This window comes from Dendrobates tinctorius, unplaced genomic scaffold, assembly GCF_039654945.1.
Source record: "Dendrobates tinctorius isolate UK_male_01 unplaced genomic scaffold, ASM3965494v1 ptg000064l, whole genome shotgun sequence".
In the NCBI taxonomy this organism is placed as follows: Eukaryota; Metazoa; Chordata; class Amphibia; order Anura; family Dendrobatidae; genus Dendrobates; species Dendrobates tinctorius.
In genome coordinates, this window is record NW_027361732.1 from 47,172,901 (window position 1) to 47,187,887 (window position 14,987).

Genomic DNA, 14,987 nt, shown 5'->3' on the forward strand with positions numbered 1-14,987 from the left:
CCACGCCCCCTGTGGTGAATTACAAAGCCCCCTGTATCTGCGGGTCGGGTGACCTTTCAGTGACCCCGGTCACCCGACCCGCAGGGGGGCTTTGAAGTCATGACGCCACATAGGCGTCACTGGTCAGATTTGAACCAGGTTTCATGACGCCTATGTGGCGTCATTGGTCGTGAAGGGGTTAAGAGCTCCTATTACCTCATGCAGTGAGTTCACAGCAACAGCCTCCAAATGCAAACGCCACACTTGGAATCAGCTCCAGACCTTTTACATGCCTATTTGACAATAGATTAAGAAGGGAATAAACCATGCAGTCCATTAAAGAGTATTGGAGAAAACTGACCAATTATTCTTGGTCCCTTTTGAAAAGATGCAGCTATATATTAAAGATTTGTGATCCTAAACACTTACTCCAATTAGGTACAGTGCACACAAATGTAACGAATATGAGATGGCCTGCAGTGCCCAGGAAGGGCCAATAAGCAATATATGGAGCTGTGGTGTTCCAATCTTTACACTGTATATAGACAAACACCACCTGAGCTGGTAGCAGCTGATTGGCGAGTATACCAGGTGTCAGACCCCCATAAGCCTGAGGATCACTAAGTATAGGTCCTTAATATCATACTAATGGACAACCCCTTGAAGTTGAAGTTTTTCTTTACAAATTGCAAATATAGAAAACATTTGGAAGTTCATCTCAGGTCCTGTACTCTTCCATCACTGCTACGAAATAAGCACATTGTGTTACTTCTTATCTTTTATTTCATCATGCATCATGTTTGCCCTTCTGTGGCTTAATATACAGTTCCAGGGATTTGTACAGAAAGCATTCTTCATGATAGGGTCTGCAATGAAAGTGAGGGGATTTATTAATTCTAATCCATTAGGTTCACATAAATTGTACCACAAGTGACCAGTTTTCTTAATATTTAATTGAAGAGCAAATAATTTTCCGAGTTATCCAATTACTCAAAAAGTTCTGGGGTGGGTTAGGTGTAAATTAGTTCAAGTTTCTAATTTACTTTGTATATGAAAAATGTCAACCAGAGCTTGAAACAATCAATGGGGCTGTCAGGAAATGGAGGAAATGCTTATAGCCAGATCTTATAAAATATACCTGACATTGGCTTCTAAGTATTTGTAACCAGAGGAACAGAATGGCCAGAAATATGTACTAGATACGGGGGAACCAAGGCGAGTTTCATGTGACAAGGTGTGTGTCCTATGTTTTATCTAACTTTGCAATTTACCTTAATTTTCTAAGGTTCAACAATAGCAGATTCCAGAATCGGCTACATGACCCAATAATTGAATGGGGCTAAACCCACAGCAGCCTAAACTGCAAAACTACGGCACAAGACTATGGTCAGGCAAGGATTTCTTCTTCTAATTGTCATTGTACATACACATCTGATTTCCTACCTAAACCTCTATGCGACCATACACTTATGCATTATACATGTTAGGCCTCGGGTTCCTGTTGCTGCACAGCAGGAATCCCGAGCCTTGCTTCCGGCGGTCTCCCATTCCTCTCCAGCCGCAGAGGAGGCTGTTCAACAGACTCGTCGGTCCCAGCGTTCTGCCCAGACTAGCTCCGTGGATTTGGTTGCTGCTGCCACCTCTGGTCTATAGCAACGCATGCTGGTCAGCAGCGAGCTACTCCAGTCCTCCTTTCGGTCCACTGAGCATGCCCGTGGGACGATCTCTCATTGGAGATCGGAGGTCACATGCTCAGGTCCTTCTCCAGCTCGGATTGGACCATCAGAAAGGTCAGGAAGGTCCAGGAAGGACGCGGCTATAAAAGGTTTGCATGGCCGCTCGGCCATGCGCTAGTATAGACTGCATTACCAGACTATGAGGAGTGAGTGTTGTATGCAAGTATGAATGTCTCTGGTGACTGACTCATTTGAAACCCCTACCCTTGGTACACATGTGTTGTGCAGCCTAGCCTGTTAAGCGCCCAGGCTTAGGTGTAGGTAGAGGCAGAGTCTGAGACTAACATCAATGTTCACCGGTGGCTCTGCACGCCATGGTGCACGCGCTCGACACTCCACCTTAGTCAGCAGCTATAGTGGCGTCTGCAGGTGCGACGCCGCGTGCTCAGTAAGTCTAGAGGGACTCAGACCTCGTGTCCTTGGGGCTGAGTTCTGTGACCGCATACTGAGCGCTCTCTTGCCGAGTGCTGTGATCTTAACAGGCTCCGGCATTTATGTTCAGTGGTGGCGTGGCTCTGTGTCGTAACAGAGTTCATTTCTGTTCACACTGGGTGACGTTAACCCACATGTGACCTCTTGTATACCGCTTTAGTCTTCCGCCATTACTAAACAGCAGTTTACCACCCCTGCATGGTGGACCCCGGGCTGCGAAAGCACCTTACCATTATTTTATTATTTGGTGCGTTCCACCAGCCCTAACAATACATTTACATCAGTGGTGTGCAACCTGAGACTCTAGTTCATATGAAACTCAGATTCCAGCATTCAACGCTATAGGGTGCTATAGGGTTGGGATAAATTCAAAGGACACTCACTCCGCTCTAGGGGATAGGAAATACACAGCTACTTACCCAGTGGTGCAACTTGAAGCTCATGGGCACTAATGCAAAAGCTCCAACAGGACCCCCAATTATTGCAATTCTTTAATAGCACTGGCCTTTTTATATAGTCAAAAGGGACGTTTGGGATCCATTAGGTTCCAAGGCCCGGGTGTGATTGCAATCCCTGCACCTTTTGTAGCTACGCCCCTTTTCTTACCCCTTTCCTGGATCACCCATCACCTTCAGGGTCAAATAGTCTTCCCATGCATGTTGAAGGCGATTGTCCAATTCTTAGATCTTTGATGCTCCATCAGTAATCCTCAAATTACAATATACTATAAAGGTGTAAAATTACAATAAACAATGATCAAAACTACATCACAAGGATTTTTATATAATTTTATGTTTAAAGGGAATCTGTCTGCAGAATTTTGATATATTAATCTGAGAGCTGCATGATGTAGGGGCAGATATACTGATTTCATTCATGTGTCACGTACTGGGCTGCTTGTTGTAGTTTCCATGAAATCAATATTTTATCAGCAGGAGATTATGAGTACAGGACTAGTTGTCTTGTGCCAGGTAGTCCTCCTGCTCTGTGTAACCCCTCCCACACCACTGATTAGCAGCTTTCTACCAATGTAAAGTGTGTACAAAAATCTGCCAACCAGTGGTGTGTGGGTTTATAAAGAGCTCAGCGTTCAGAGAACTGTAAGACCTGTAGCAGAGAAAACATATTGCATCAAAACCGTTGGAATTATACATTACTGGAATCAGTGTCTCTGCACCTACAACATGCTGTTCTCAGATTACGTAGCTAAAACCTGGTGAAAGATTCCCTTTAAAAAGAGACTAGTGAAATACACTGTTATTAGAGGATCACTAGTGGAAATCACGGCTCCAAATTTTGCACCTTACACATGGATGGCGAGAGTATTTAGCCCGAAGTTGATAAGTGAGCCAGTAAGGGGCTAAGTCCATGTGTATTTGCTATGCCCTACAGTGTAGTAAGTCACCCATATTCCATGGCCCCATCATTTTATTCTGTCTCTGAGATCTGCATTATTTCTATTTCACATCTTTATGCTGCTATTCACCAAAACTAAGCAAGTACTGAGTCTACTCCAGCAATCTCCAGTCTGGGTGGTTTTTAGAACAAAGGATGATGTTGGATTTTTTGAAAGTTCCTGGGGTGCAGTAACACCACATGATTATTGGGAAGAAGCCTTCCTACAATCATTTCCTGATAATCAAGCTGTGTAAAGGCCGCCGATCACCCAACTAATGAGCAGAACGCTCGTTTGTACCATGAAACGATCCTTTGGCTTACTAAAAAAAAATCCATATTCTTGGCCACAGTACATGTGAACAGGACAATCTATGTGCTCAGAACTATCATAAGGACGGTCAGCCTGTCTAAACAGGATAGTAATCAACCATCACTGCATATCGGCTAATGGAAATAAGCCTTAAAGGGAATCTGTCAGCTCCCCCATACCCTCCAACCCAGCAGCATTCGTGTATTTTTTGCTAGCCAGCCCTTTATTCGGTTAGTCACATAAACACGTTGAAAAAAGTAGTCAATGGGGGAATTAAGTTTCCCAAGTCTAGTCATCCCTATTTGCATGTTAGGCAGGGAATTTAGCTACAAATATACAATGGCTGGTGGGATGGAGAGCAAGGGGGACCTGATAGGTTCCCTAAAGTGTATTGACCTACAACATCCATTTATACCTGGTGAGCCAGTAATAATATCCCTTTGGGTTATAATCATAATTCTGAGAGCGATGTCTCAATATTTTAATCCTTAACTGTTTTTTTAAAATTCATAATAATAAGTGTTGGAGATGCAGGCGTAGCGCTAATGCCGGCGCCCCTGCATGGTGTCCCCCTTCTCCCTCAATGCAGGGATGCTGGCTTACTCACTGCCCTGGCCCCGGCGTGGTCCTGTGATGCAGTTCCCAGTGGCACCCCTAGTATGCGTGTGCTCCCTTGCTCTTAAAGGGGCAGCACGCGCACATGGTAAAAATGTTCCCAGCTGACAGCTTGAAGGTATTTAGTTAAAGTGATTCCTTGCAATATGTCTCCCAGCCAATAGCTGGGAGGCATCTTGTATAAAAGAGACCCTCCCTAATTGGGAGGTGCCTGAGTAACTATCCAGTCTGCACAGTCTGAGCCCGTCCCACGTGGCCGTCCTGTCTGCACAGTCTGAACCGTCCCAAGTGGCCGTCCTGTCTGCACAGTCTCAACCGTCCCAAGTGGCCGTCCAGTCTGCACAGTCTGAACCATCCCAAGTGGCCGTCCAGTCTGCACAGTCTGAACCGTCCCACGTGGCCGTCCTGTCTGCACAGTCTGAACCGTCCCACGTGGCCGTCCTGTCTGCACAGTCTGAACCGTCCCACGTGGCCGTCCTGTCTGCATAGTCTGAACCGTCCCACGTGGCCGTCCTGTCTGCACAGTCTGAACCGTCCCAAGTGGCCGTCCTGTCTGCACAGTCTGAACCATCCCAAGTGGCTGTCCTGTCTGCACAGTCTGAACCATCCCAAGTGGCCGTCCTGTCTGCACAGTCTGAACCATCCTAAGTGGCCGTCCTGTCTGCACAGTCTGAACCGTCCCACGTGGCCGTCCTGTCTGCACAGTCTGAACCGTCCCAAGTGGCCGTCCTGTCTGCACAGTCTGAACCGTCCCAAGTGGCCGTCCTGTCTGCACAGTCTGAACCATCCCAAGTGGCTGTCCTGTCTGCACAGTCTGAACCCTCCCAAGTGGCAGTCCTGTTTGCGCAGTCTGAACCGTCCCAAGTGGGTGTCTGGTATGCACAATCAGAACCGTCTCAAGATACCGTCCAGTCTGCACGGTCTGAACTAGTCCCAAGTGGCCGTTCTGTCTGCACAGTCTGAACTTGTCCCAGAGGACATCCTGTCCTCTAGGAATCTGGATTAATTGCTTAGACCCTTGGGGTCAGCTGCTACTGCCAGCCACTGCTCTGGAGCGATACCTGGCAGCTACCTGCCACACAAGCCTGACATCACCACTAGATACTCCAATAAACACCAAGGTAGCTGCTTAGTTATGCCCCTCTAGGGTAGGTCCGATCCATGGCACAGTGGGTCCATGAACCATGTGCGCCACCTGCGAGCGTAACAGCAGGGAATACAGGTCACCGATGTAAGTGTACAAGGCACTTGCATTTTTAGTTATGGTATTTTTTCATTGTGACACCTTGGGCTTGTTCACAACACAGGAAAAAAAAGATATAATTCTGTAGTGATTGGCAGAGATTTTATGCATTAGCCTCAAGAGGATTGACAATAAGTACATTCTGCATCAAAAACAAAAATAAAAAGGAGTAAAAAGGTTGCACACAAGGATTTAGAAGGACAGTATGGGGCACATCAGATAAATTGCAGGGATGTAGAGCAGCACCATTTTTTCCTGGTTTCTCTCTGAGTTAATTTTACAGACATTGACATTTGTACACATTGAGACACCAATTACCCAGTGACATTATAAGAGTGACCGTTATCTAGATCCCAAGGTTGTTTTTCTGACACAATACTGCGCTTTGTGCTGGAGGCCTTTTTCCAAATGAAACTTGGTTCCAAGCTCTTTTGCAGGTCGATGCAGTGTATAAAGAAAACCTGTCCCGGTACAAGAAACGTGTCTAACAATAAGTTCTATATTTATTGCATGTGGTCTTAGATGGATTTCGAAAAGGGTTACATGATGATCCTACTTTCACGAATGCAGCACTACTACTCCTCTGCTTGGACCAGCAGCATAGTTGTGCTACCGGCCAAAATTGTGCCTCCTCACCATTGGAGGAGCAGTAAACCTCGCTGAATCCAATGGTGAGTCCAACTTAAAAGAAGTGACAACAATCTCTATAGAAAAGACCAGCCTTTGCTTTGGAGACTGGTTACCCATGATATTATATATATGGATATGGCTACTCTTAGTATGCACCTGTTCACACCAGTTTTCTGGGGTGTTTTTTTTTATGAACAAGTAAATTGCAATGTAGTTGGCTTTTACATGCACTTTGCAATTTTACCCGTTTATGATATTGAAAAAACACTCCTTCAAGGCCAATTTACACTGTTATAGTCTATTAACCAGTGCCAAATGATATACAAGCCAATCAGCGATCACTTGAATGTCCATTCGGACAGGACAACACACACTATGAACAGAACAATCGCTAATATACCCTTTCTCTCCCATACATTGTACATGTTGTTGGCAGCACTTCTTCGGTTCCCATGAAATGAAGTGCTGCTGACAGTCAGGGCTGTGGAGTCGGAGTCGTGGAGTCGGAGTCGGTGCTCATTTTGGTGGAGTCGGAGTTGGAGTCGGTATAAAATGGACCGACTCCGAAAATATATAATAAATTGGGTACAGTAATTCAATGCAGGATGTGCTGAATATTTTTTCATAGGAGTTTGGGAAAGTTATGAAATGTCCTATAAATGGCTGTTCTATTCCTGATCTAAGGCTACATTCACACACAGCGTTTTTCCTGTGTTTTTGAGGATACGTTTTTCAGCTGCAAAAACTGATCATCTTTTTAAAAAACCGCATCACCTGAAAGGTTTTTGAGCTCATAGATAGATGTTTTCAATAGCAAAAGCAGATTAGAAATCTGCTCTATCTATCCATTTATCCATATCTGTCTATCCATATCGTATCTGTACCAAAAAGAATGAAAACCGGGTAGTACACCAATATATATTCTGTTCTATCTAAATATCTTGATTATTGGATCATAAAAATGATTAAATGTCTGAGGTTCACATTGTACAATAAATTTTTCACTTAAATATAAGCAATATGTGTGAGAGTCGGAGTCGGAGTCGTGGAGTCGGTGTAAGGGAAATTGAGGAGTCGGAGTCGCAGGTTTGGCTTACCGACTCCACAGCCCTGCTGACAGTGACGATTTTTATGCCAGAAAAAAAATCAAATTAGTCAATTATCAGACATTTTGCTTGTTTGTTGGCTGATCGGCACCATGTTTACAAGGGTCAATGATCGGGAACGAATGTTATTATGAACGTTATTATCAGCCCGTGTAAGAAGCATTTAGACCACGTAATCTGTCTGCATATGCCACATATCCCCTAGAAATCCTTTTATCTGCTTAATAACCTTATTTTGACTGGCTGGACAAATGACAGGTCCTCTGAGATCTTGTGCTAGTCAGAGGCCCTTCTGCTAAAATAAGTTTCTTCTTCATCAACCCTTGAAGCCTTCAAAGTTTATCAGGGAATTTTAGGATGAGCAATACAATGTAATTACTGGATTGTGAGCAACAGTAGAGAAATATTATAAATATTAACATTCACAACACAGCACAGCCTTCAAGGTGACTGCAGAAATCCGATGACGTCTTTCTCGCTCCTTAGTCTTGGAATGCCGAGATCACATAGTGTAATGTTTGATGTCCCTGCCCTAGGTACATACACAGCACCGCTCACCGTACAGTGAGGAACAGCCCTAATTATGGTAGTTTATAACTAGGAGCCATTAGAATGAACACTAGGGCACGGCAAAAACTCTACCCATGTCCAGGTAATAACTGGGGTAGGGCACGTTTAATTATTTACGGACACAGGTTTATACCGTATGGAACCAGATTTATGTATTAACACAAGATGAAGCCATAGCACTGTGGAATGTGCTCCAGGAAAAAATACGAAATGAAGGTTTTAATGTACATTTCACTGTTTTCGGATACTTGGACTACATCTTATGCGAAGTAAAAAAAATTCTCTAGATAAAATAAAAAATTAGAATCTGATGAACCCAATCAGTTTGTAACATTTTCATACTTAATTTTCTTGCATGTCGGAGTACTGAGCAGTATGGGGTGTAATGTGGTTTAATGCAAGTGTTGTTATCACTGCTGTGTATTGTCCCAATGCTGCTACTGCTTCTGTGTGTGATGGAGATAGGGGAGCAGGATCTCCTCCTCTGTGTGTGATGGAGGAAAGGGAGCAGGATCTCCTCCTCTGTGTGTGATGGAGACAGGGGAGCAGGATCCCCTCCTCTGTGTGTGATGGAGACAGGGGAGCAGGATCTCCTCCTCTGTGTGTGATGGAGACAGGGGAGCAGGATCCCCTCCTCTGTGTGTGATGGAGGAAAGAGAGCAGGATCTCCTCCTCTGTGTGTGATGGAGATAGGGGAGCAGGATCCCCTCCTCTGTGTGTGATGGAAGAAAGGGAGCAGGATCTCCTCCTCTGTGTGTGATGGAAGAAAGGGAACAGGATCTCCTCCTCTGTGTGTGATGGAAGAAAGGGAGCAGGATCTCCTCCTCTGTGTGTGATGGAAGAAAGGGAGCAGGATCTCCTCCTCTGTGTGTGATGGAGACAGGGGAGCAGGATACCCCTCCTCTGTGTGTGATGGAGACAGGGGAGCAGGATCCCCTCCTCTGTGTGTGATGGAGACAGGGGAGCAGGATCCCCTCCTCTGTGTGTGATGGAGACAGGGGAGCAGGATCCCCTCCTCTGTGTGTGATGGAGACAGGGGAGCAGGATCCCCTCCTCTGTGTGTGATGGAGACAGGGGAGCAGGATCCCCTCCTCTGTGTGTGATGGAGACAGGGGAGCAGGATCCCCTCCTCTGTGTGTGATGGAGACAGGGAAGCAGGATCCCCTCCTCTGTGTGTGATGGAGACAGGGAAGCAGGATCCCCTCCTCTGTGTGTGATGGAGACAGGGGAGCAGGATCCCCTCCTCTGTGTGTGATGGAGACAGGGGAGCAGGATCCCCTCCTCTGTGTGTGATGGAGACAGGGGAGCAGGATCCCCTCCTCTGTGTGTGATGGAGGAAAGGGAGCAGGATCCCCTCCTCTGTGTGTGATGGAGGAAAGGGAGCAGGATCTCCTCCTCTGTGTGTGATGGAGGAAAGGGAGCAGGATCTCCTCCTCTGTGTGTGATGGAGGAAAGGGAGCAGGATCTCCTCCTCTGTGTGTGATGGAGACAGGGGAGCAGGATCCCCTCCTCTGTGTGTGATGGAGACAGGGGAGCAGGATCCCCTCCTCTGTGTGTGATGGAGACAGGGGAGCAGGATCCCCTCCTCTGTGTGTGATGGAGACAGGGGAGCAGGATCCCCTCCTCTGTGTGTGATGGAGACAGGGGAGCAGGATCCCCTCCTCTGTGTGTGATGGAGACAGGGGAGCAGGATCTCCTCCTCTGTGTGTGATGGAGACAGGGGAGCAGGATCTCCTCGTTTGCGTGTGATGGAGATAGGGGAGCAGGATCTCCTCGTCTGTGTGTGATTGAGATAGGGGAGCAGGATCTCCTCCTCTGTGTGTGAGGGAGATAGCGGAGCAGGATCTCCTCGTGTCAGGTACACCGCACTGCACTTGCTCACTGCACTGAGCCAGTGCGCGTGTCCTGAGTAAGACAAACTGTGCTCAGAGATACCTGTGGAGCGGGCAGCAGCAGAGAAGGTGCGTGCTTCAGACCAACAGGACCTGAAGCACATGACTGCTGGGGGAGTGGCCTAAACCTCAGAGAGCTAGGAGCTGCAGGAAAACTCCTAGCAGGGTAACTACGGGACAAAGGTACCAAGGGGCATAGACCGGGACGTAAACTGATCAAGCCGGGGTCAAGGCACAAGATAGCACAACAAAACCAGGGGTATAGACAGAAAGGATAGTCAGGACGTAGCCAATGAGTCATACACGGAGATAGCTGCAAAGTGCAAGAGGAGCGAGCAAAGAATAGTCAGGTCACAGGCAATGAGTCATACACAGAGAGGTTAGCGCAGTACCGAATCAACAGGCAAACTCACAACGGGGGACAGAACCGGGTCAGAACCATATAGCAAGCTAGAAGACAACGCACAGGCACACAGGGGTCAACACACTCGGCCGAAGGCAAAAGTATAACTGACGGGGATTGTAGTTTCCCAGGGCTATAAGAAGCTCTCCCTGAACCAAAGAGAGGCCACAATAATTAACTCCAGGTGTGCAGGTCAAAGCCTGCACTGGGTTCCAGACATTAACCCCCGACGTGCAGGTCAAAACCTGCACTGGTATCATGACCGTACCCCCTCTCAACGGGGGGGCCGCCGGACCCCAGGTGTTATGAATGAGTCACCGGAGGAGGAAAAAACAAAAATGCAAGCTAAGTCCAGAAAACCGGAGAGGTTGGTAGCTAGCGGATTGCAGACCCCTGATCCTATTCACAACAACTAACAGTAGCCGTGGAGCGTTCCTATGGTGGTCCTAGACGCCTCTTCACAGCTGGAGAACTAAATAAGCCTAAAGAAAGAAAAGGGAAATCTAAACTGCCCGAGAGCAGACCCCAAAGCAATAGACAGCCCCCAACACGTATTGTCGGTGAAAACAGATGAAAACACAAACACAGACAGAAAGACAGGCAGAGCAACGATGGGGCCCAAGTAACTAGATAGGAAAGGACAGAAAAGATGCTGGCTGCAATACGCAAAAACCCTACCAAAAATGTCCCAACACGTCTGATAGGAAAAACGGCCCTGAAGTCACTAGACTTCAAAATCCCTATATCAGCACTCCGATATATTCTGAAGACAGAGCAAAAGAGATTTAACCAATCAGGGACAAAAATGGAAATTCAGCAGAGCCCAGCCGGGGCTGGCAGAACACAAAACTAAGCAAATCAGACAAAATCTCATGGAACAATAACAGAGCAAAACTTAGCTTTAGAAGACAGGAACTGAACTGGAGGCCAGAGCTCAGAGCAGAGAAATCACCATCAACTCTACAGGGTGTCGGCTGCACTATATCCACTCAGAGACTCCAGATGTCCAATCACAATCCACCTGTTCAGGTGACAGGTTTCTCCCATCCAAATCAGTTTCACCACCTCCTTTCACCAGCAGAGGGAGTTCATCGGACATCAAAGGTGAACGAGAAAATGAGCTCACAACACCCAGGCTTCCTCGGGTATTTGGCATGGAAAGCCCGAACCAGGCGATCTGCATGTACAGAGCGAGCAGGGACCCATGAGCGATCCTCTGGTCCATATCCCTTCCAGTGGACCAGGTACTGAAAGGAGCGACGCACCCGCCGAGAGTCCACAATATGTCCGACCTCATACTCCAATTGGCCCTCCACCAACACTGGAGAAACAATAGACTGAGTCCTCCTTGACAGACCCTACGGGTTTCAACAGAGATTTACGGAACACATTGGATATTTTTAAAGGAGGCGGGGAGACGCAACCTATATGCCACTGGGTTGACTATCTCCATAATCTCGTACGGACCAATGAACTTTGGTCCCAGTTTAGCTGATGGTACCTTTAAGTTGATGTTTCGTGTGGAAAGCCAAACCTTCTCCCCCACCTGAAACATGTGTCCCGGGGTTCTCTTTTTGTCAGCAAAATATTTGTATCTCCCCTAGGCCCGAGAGATAATATGCTGGACTTCAGCCCAGAGGTTTTTTAACCGTTGAACGGACCCCTCTGCCCCTGGACAATTGGAATCCAACCGTGAAAACTCCCCAAAATGAGGATTAAACCTATAATTAATCAGGAATGGGGACATGTTGGTGGACTGACTCACCCGGTTGTTAAAAGCGAATTCCGCCAACGGTAATGCATCACACCAACCCTCCTGTCTGGCAGAGGTCAGACACCTGAGAATTTGTTCCAGGGATTGATTGGTGCGTTCCGTCTGACCATTACTCTCTGGGTGATATGCCGACGAGGAGGGTGAGATGCCCAATTTCATACAGAATGCCCTCCAAAATTTGGCCACAAACTGAACACCTCTGTCAGACACCACATTCAGGGGTACCCCATGCAATCGGACCACATGCTGCACAAACAACCTTGACAATGTTTCTGCTGAGGGTAATGCTGCCAAGGGAATGAAATGGGCCTGCTTTGAAAACCTATCCACCACCCAGATCACGGTATTGCCCCTGGAAGGTGGAAGGCCGCTAATAAAGTCCATGGAGAGATGAGTCCATGGCCTATCAGGAATCAGTAAAGGTACGAGTTCCCCAGCCGACCGGTTATGCGAGCTTTTGGAACGGGCACACACATCACAAGCAGAAATTAATTTCTTGACATCGGACCTCAGTGAAGGCCACCAAAAACCCCTGGCTACTGCCTCTGTAGTGGCCGTGATACCAGGATGAGCACTGAGCCGCCCCTTCCAAAAAGTGCCTCCATTCCTCGAATGCCAGCTTGACCGCAAGAAGTTTTCTATTGCCTACATCATAGTTTCTCTCAGCTGAAGAGAACTTCTTGGAGAAGAAGGCACAGGGTTTGAGATTTGTAAGGGTGGCCGGACCCTGGGACAGCACAGCCCCCACCCCCACTTCAGAAGCATTCACTTCCACAATGAATGGTTTGGACAGATCTGGTTGGACCAACACGGGGGCGGACATGAAACCTTTCTTAAGAGCTGAGAAGGACTCCTTAGCGAGTACAGACCAATTTTTTACATCAGCCCCCTTCCGGGTGAGATCCGTGAGTGGTTTAACCACTTGTGAGAAACCTTTAATGAATCTCTGGTAATAGTGCGCAAATCCTAAGAAGCGCTGGAGCCCCTTAAGATCTCGAGGCTGAACCCAGTCAGCGATCGCAGCACCTTCTTAGGATCCATACGAAACCCCTCACAGGACACAATCAGCCCCAAAAAAGACAGTTCCTGTACAAAAAAAGAACACTTTTCCAATTTAGCAAAAAAGTGGTTCTCCCTGAGTCTCTGGAGAACTGTCTGTACACTAAAATGTCATCCAAATAAATGATAACAAAACGGCCTATCAAGTCAGAAAACACAACAAATAAAATTCTGGAAAATAGCGGGTGCATCCATCTGTGTGTGATGGAGATAGGGGAGCAGGATCTCCTCCTCTGTGTGTGATGTGTGGGAGACATCATAGTGGCTAGTCTCTGTCCATGCTGAAGCTGAATTCAGGGAGAACAGACAAAATTAATGTTCATCTCAAAATACAAACAAAACACCCCGGAGTCATAGACCCAACCATAGAGAGAGCCGTGCAGGTTTACATCTTCAATGAAGCTTGGACAGGTAGGTAACCTACTAAACTTGAAGTATGTACTATTGTCCCTTCCCTCTGCCAGGGTTATTAAAATTAACCACGTAACTGACCTAAATCAGTAGAGATAGATTTAAAGGGGTTTTCCTAAGAACAAAATTTCATTTTAATCAGTAGGTCTTGGAATAATTTCCACAATTGGATGTGTTTAAATATAATGTTCCTGTGCTGAGATAATCTTTTAAATGTGCCCCTGCTGTGTACTGTGTAATGGCTGTGTCTTACTGTGCAGGAACAGGGTCTGATCATACCACATCTCCTGGGCAGGGGAAGAAGCAAAAGAGTGTACAGATATTACAGCATGGGATCACAGCTCAATTTGTGAGGTAAAACATTTCCCTAAACAAAGTTTTACTTCAAAGAAAGAAACAGCTGTGATCCCGTGCCGTCCTGTCCTGCCCAGGAGCTGTGGTATGATCCGACCATGTTCCTGTACGGTCAGATACAGCCATTACACAGTACACAGCAGGGGCACATGTATAAGATTATCTCAGCACAGGAACATTTTATTTAAAACACATCCAATTGTGGAAATTATTACTGTGTTTTCAAACGTAGCGGCTGACATGTTGGCTGGTAGAGTATACAGTTGTGGCCAAAAGTATTGACACCCCTGCAATTCTGTCAGATAATACTCAGTTTCTTCCTGAAAATGATCGCAAACACAAATTCTTTGGTATTATTATCTTCATTTAATTTGTCTTAAATGAAAAAACACAAAAGAGAATGAAGCAAAAAGCAAAACATTGATCATTTCACACAAAACTCCAAAAATGGGCCAGACAAAAGTATTAGCACCCTCAGCCTAATACTTGGTTGCACAACCTTTAGCCAAAATAACTGTGACCAACCGCTTCCGGTAACCATCAATACGTTTCTTACAATGCTCTGCTGGTATTTTAGACCATTCTTCTTTGGCAAACTGCTCCAGGTCCCTGATACTTGAAGGGTGCCTTCTCCAAACTGCCATTTTTAGATCTCTCCACAGGTGTTCTATGGGATTCAGGTCTGGACTCATTGCTGGCCACCTTAGAAGTCTCCAGTGCTTTCTCTCAAACAATTTTCTAGTGCTTTTTGATGTGTGTTTTGGGTCATTGTCCTGCTGGAAGACCCATGACCTCTGAGGGAGACCCAGCTTTCTCACACTGGGCCCTACATTATGCTGCAAGATTTGTTGGTAGTCTTCAGACTTAATAATGCCATGCACACGGTCAAGCAGTCCAGTGCCAGAGGCAGCAAAGCAACCCCAAAACATCAGGGAACCTCCACCATGTTTGACTGTAGGGACCATGTTTTTTTCTTTGACTGCCTCTTTTTTTTCTCCTGTAAACTCTATGTTGATGCCTTTGCCCAAAAAGCTCTACTTTTGTCTCATCTGACCAGAGAACATTCTTCCAAAAT

The 14,987-nt window shown here is 46.4% G+C and overlaps 1 protein-coding gene across 2 annotated transcripts in view; it reads right to left on the minus strand.

Annotated features, from left to right (window-relative positions):
• Positions 1 to 14,987, minus strand: part of TBC1D4 (TBC1 domain family member 4) — a 235,228-nt gene that overhangs the window by 179,670 nt on the left and 40,571 nt on the right. The gene's annotated exons all lie outside the window — the stretch shown is intronic.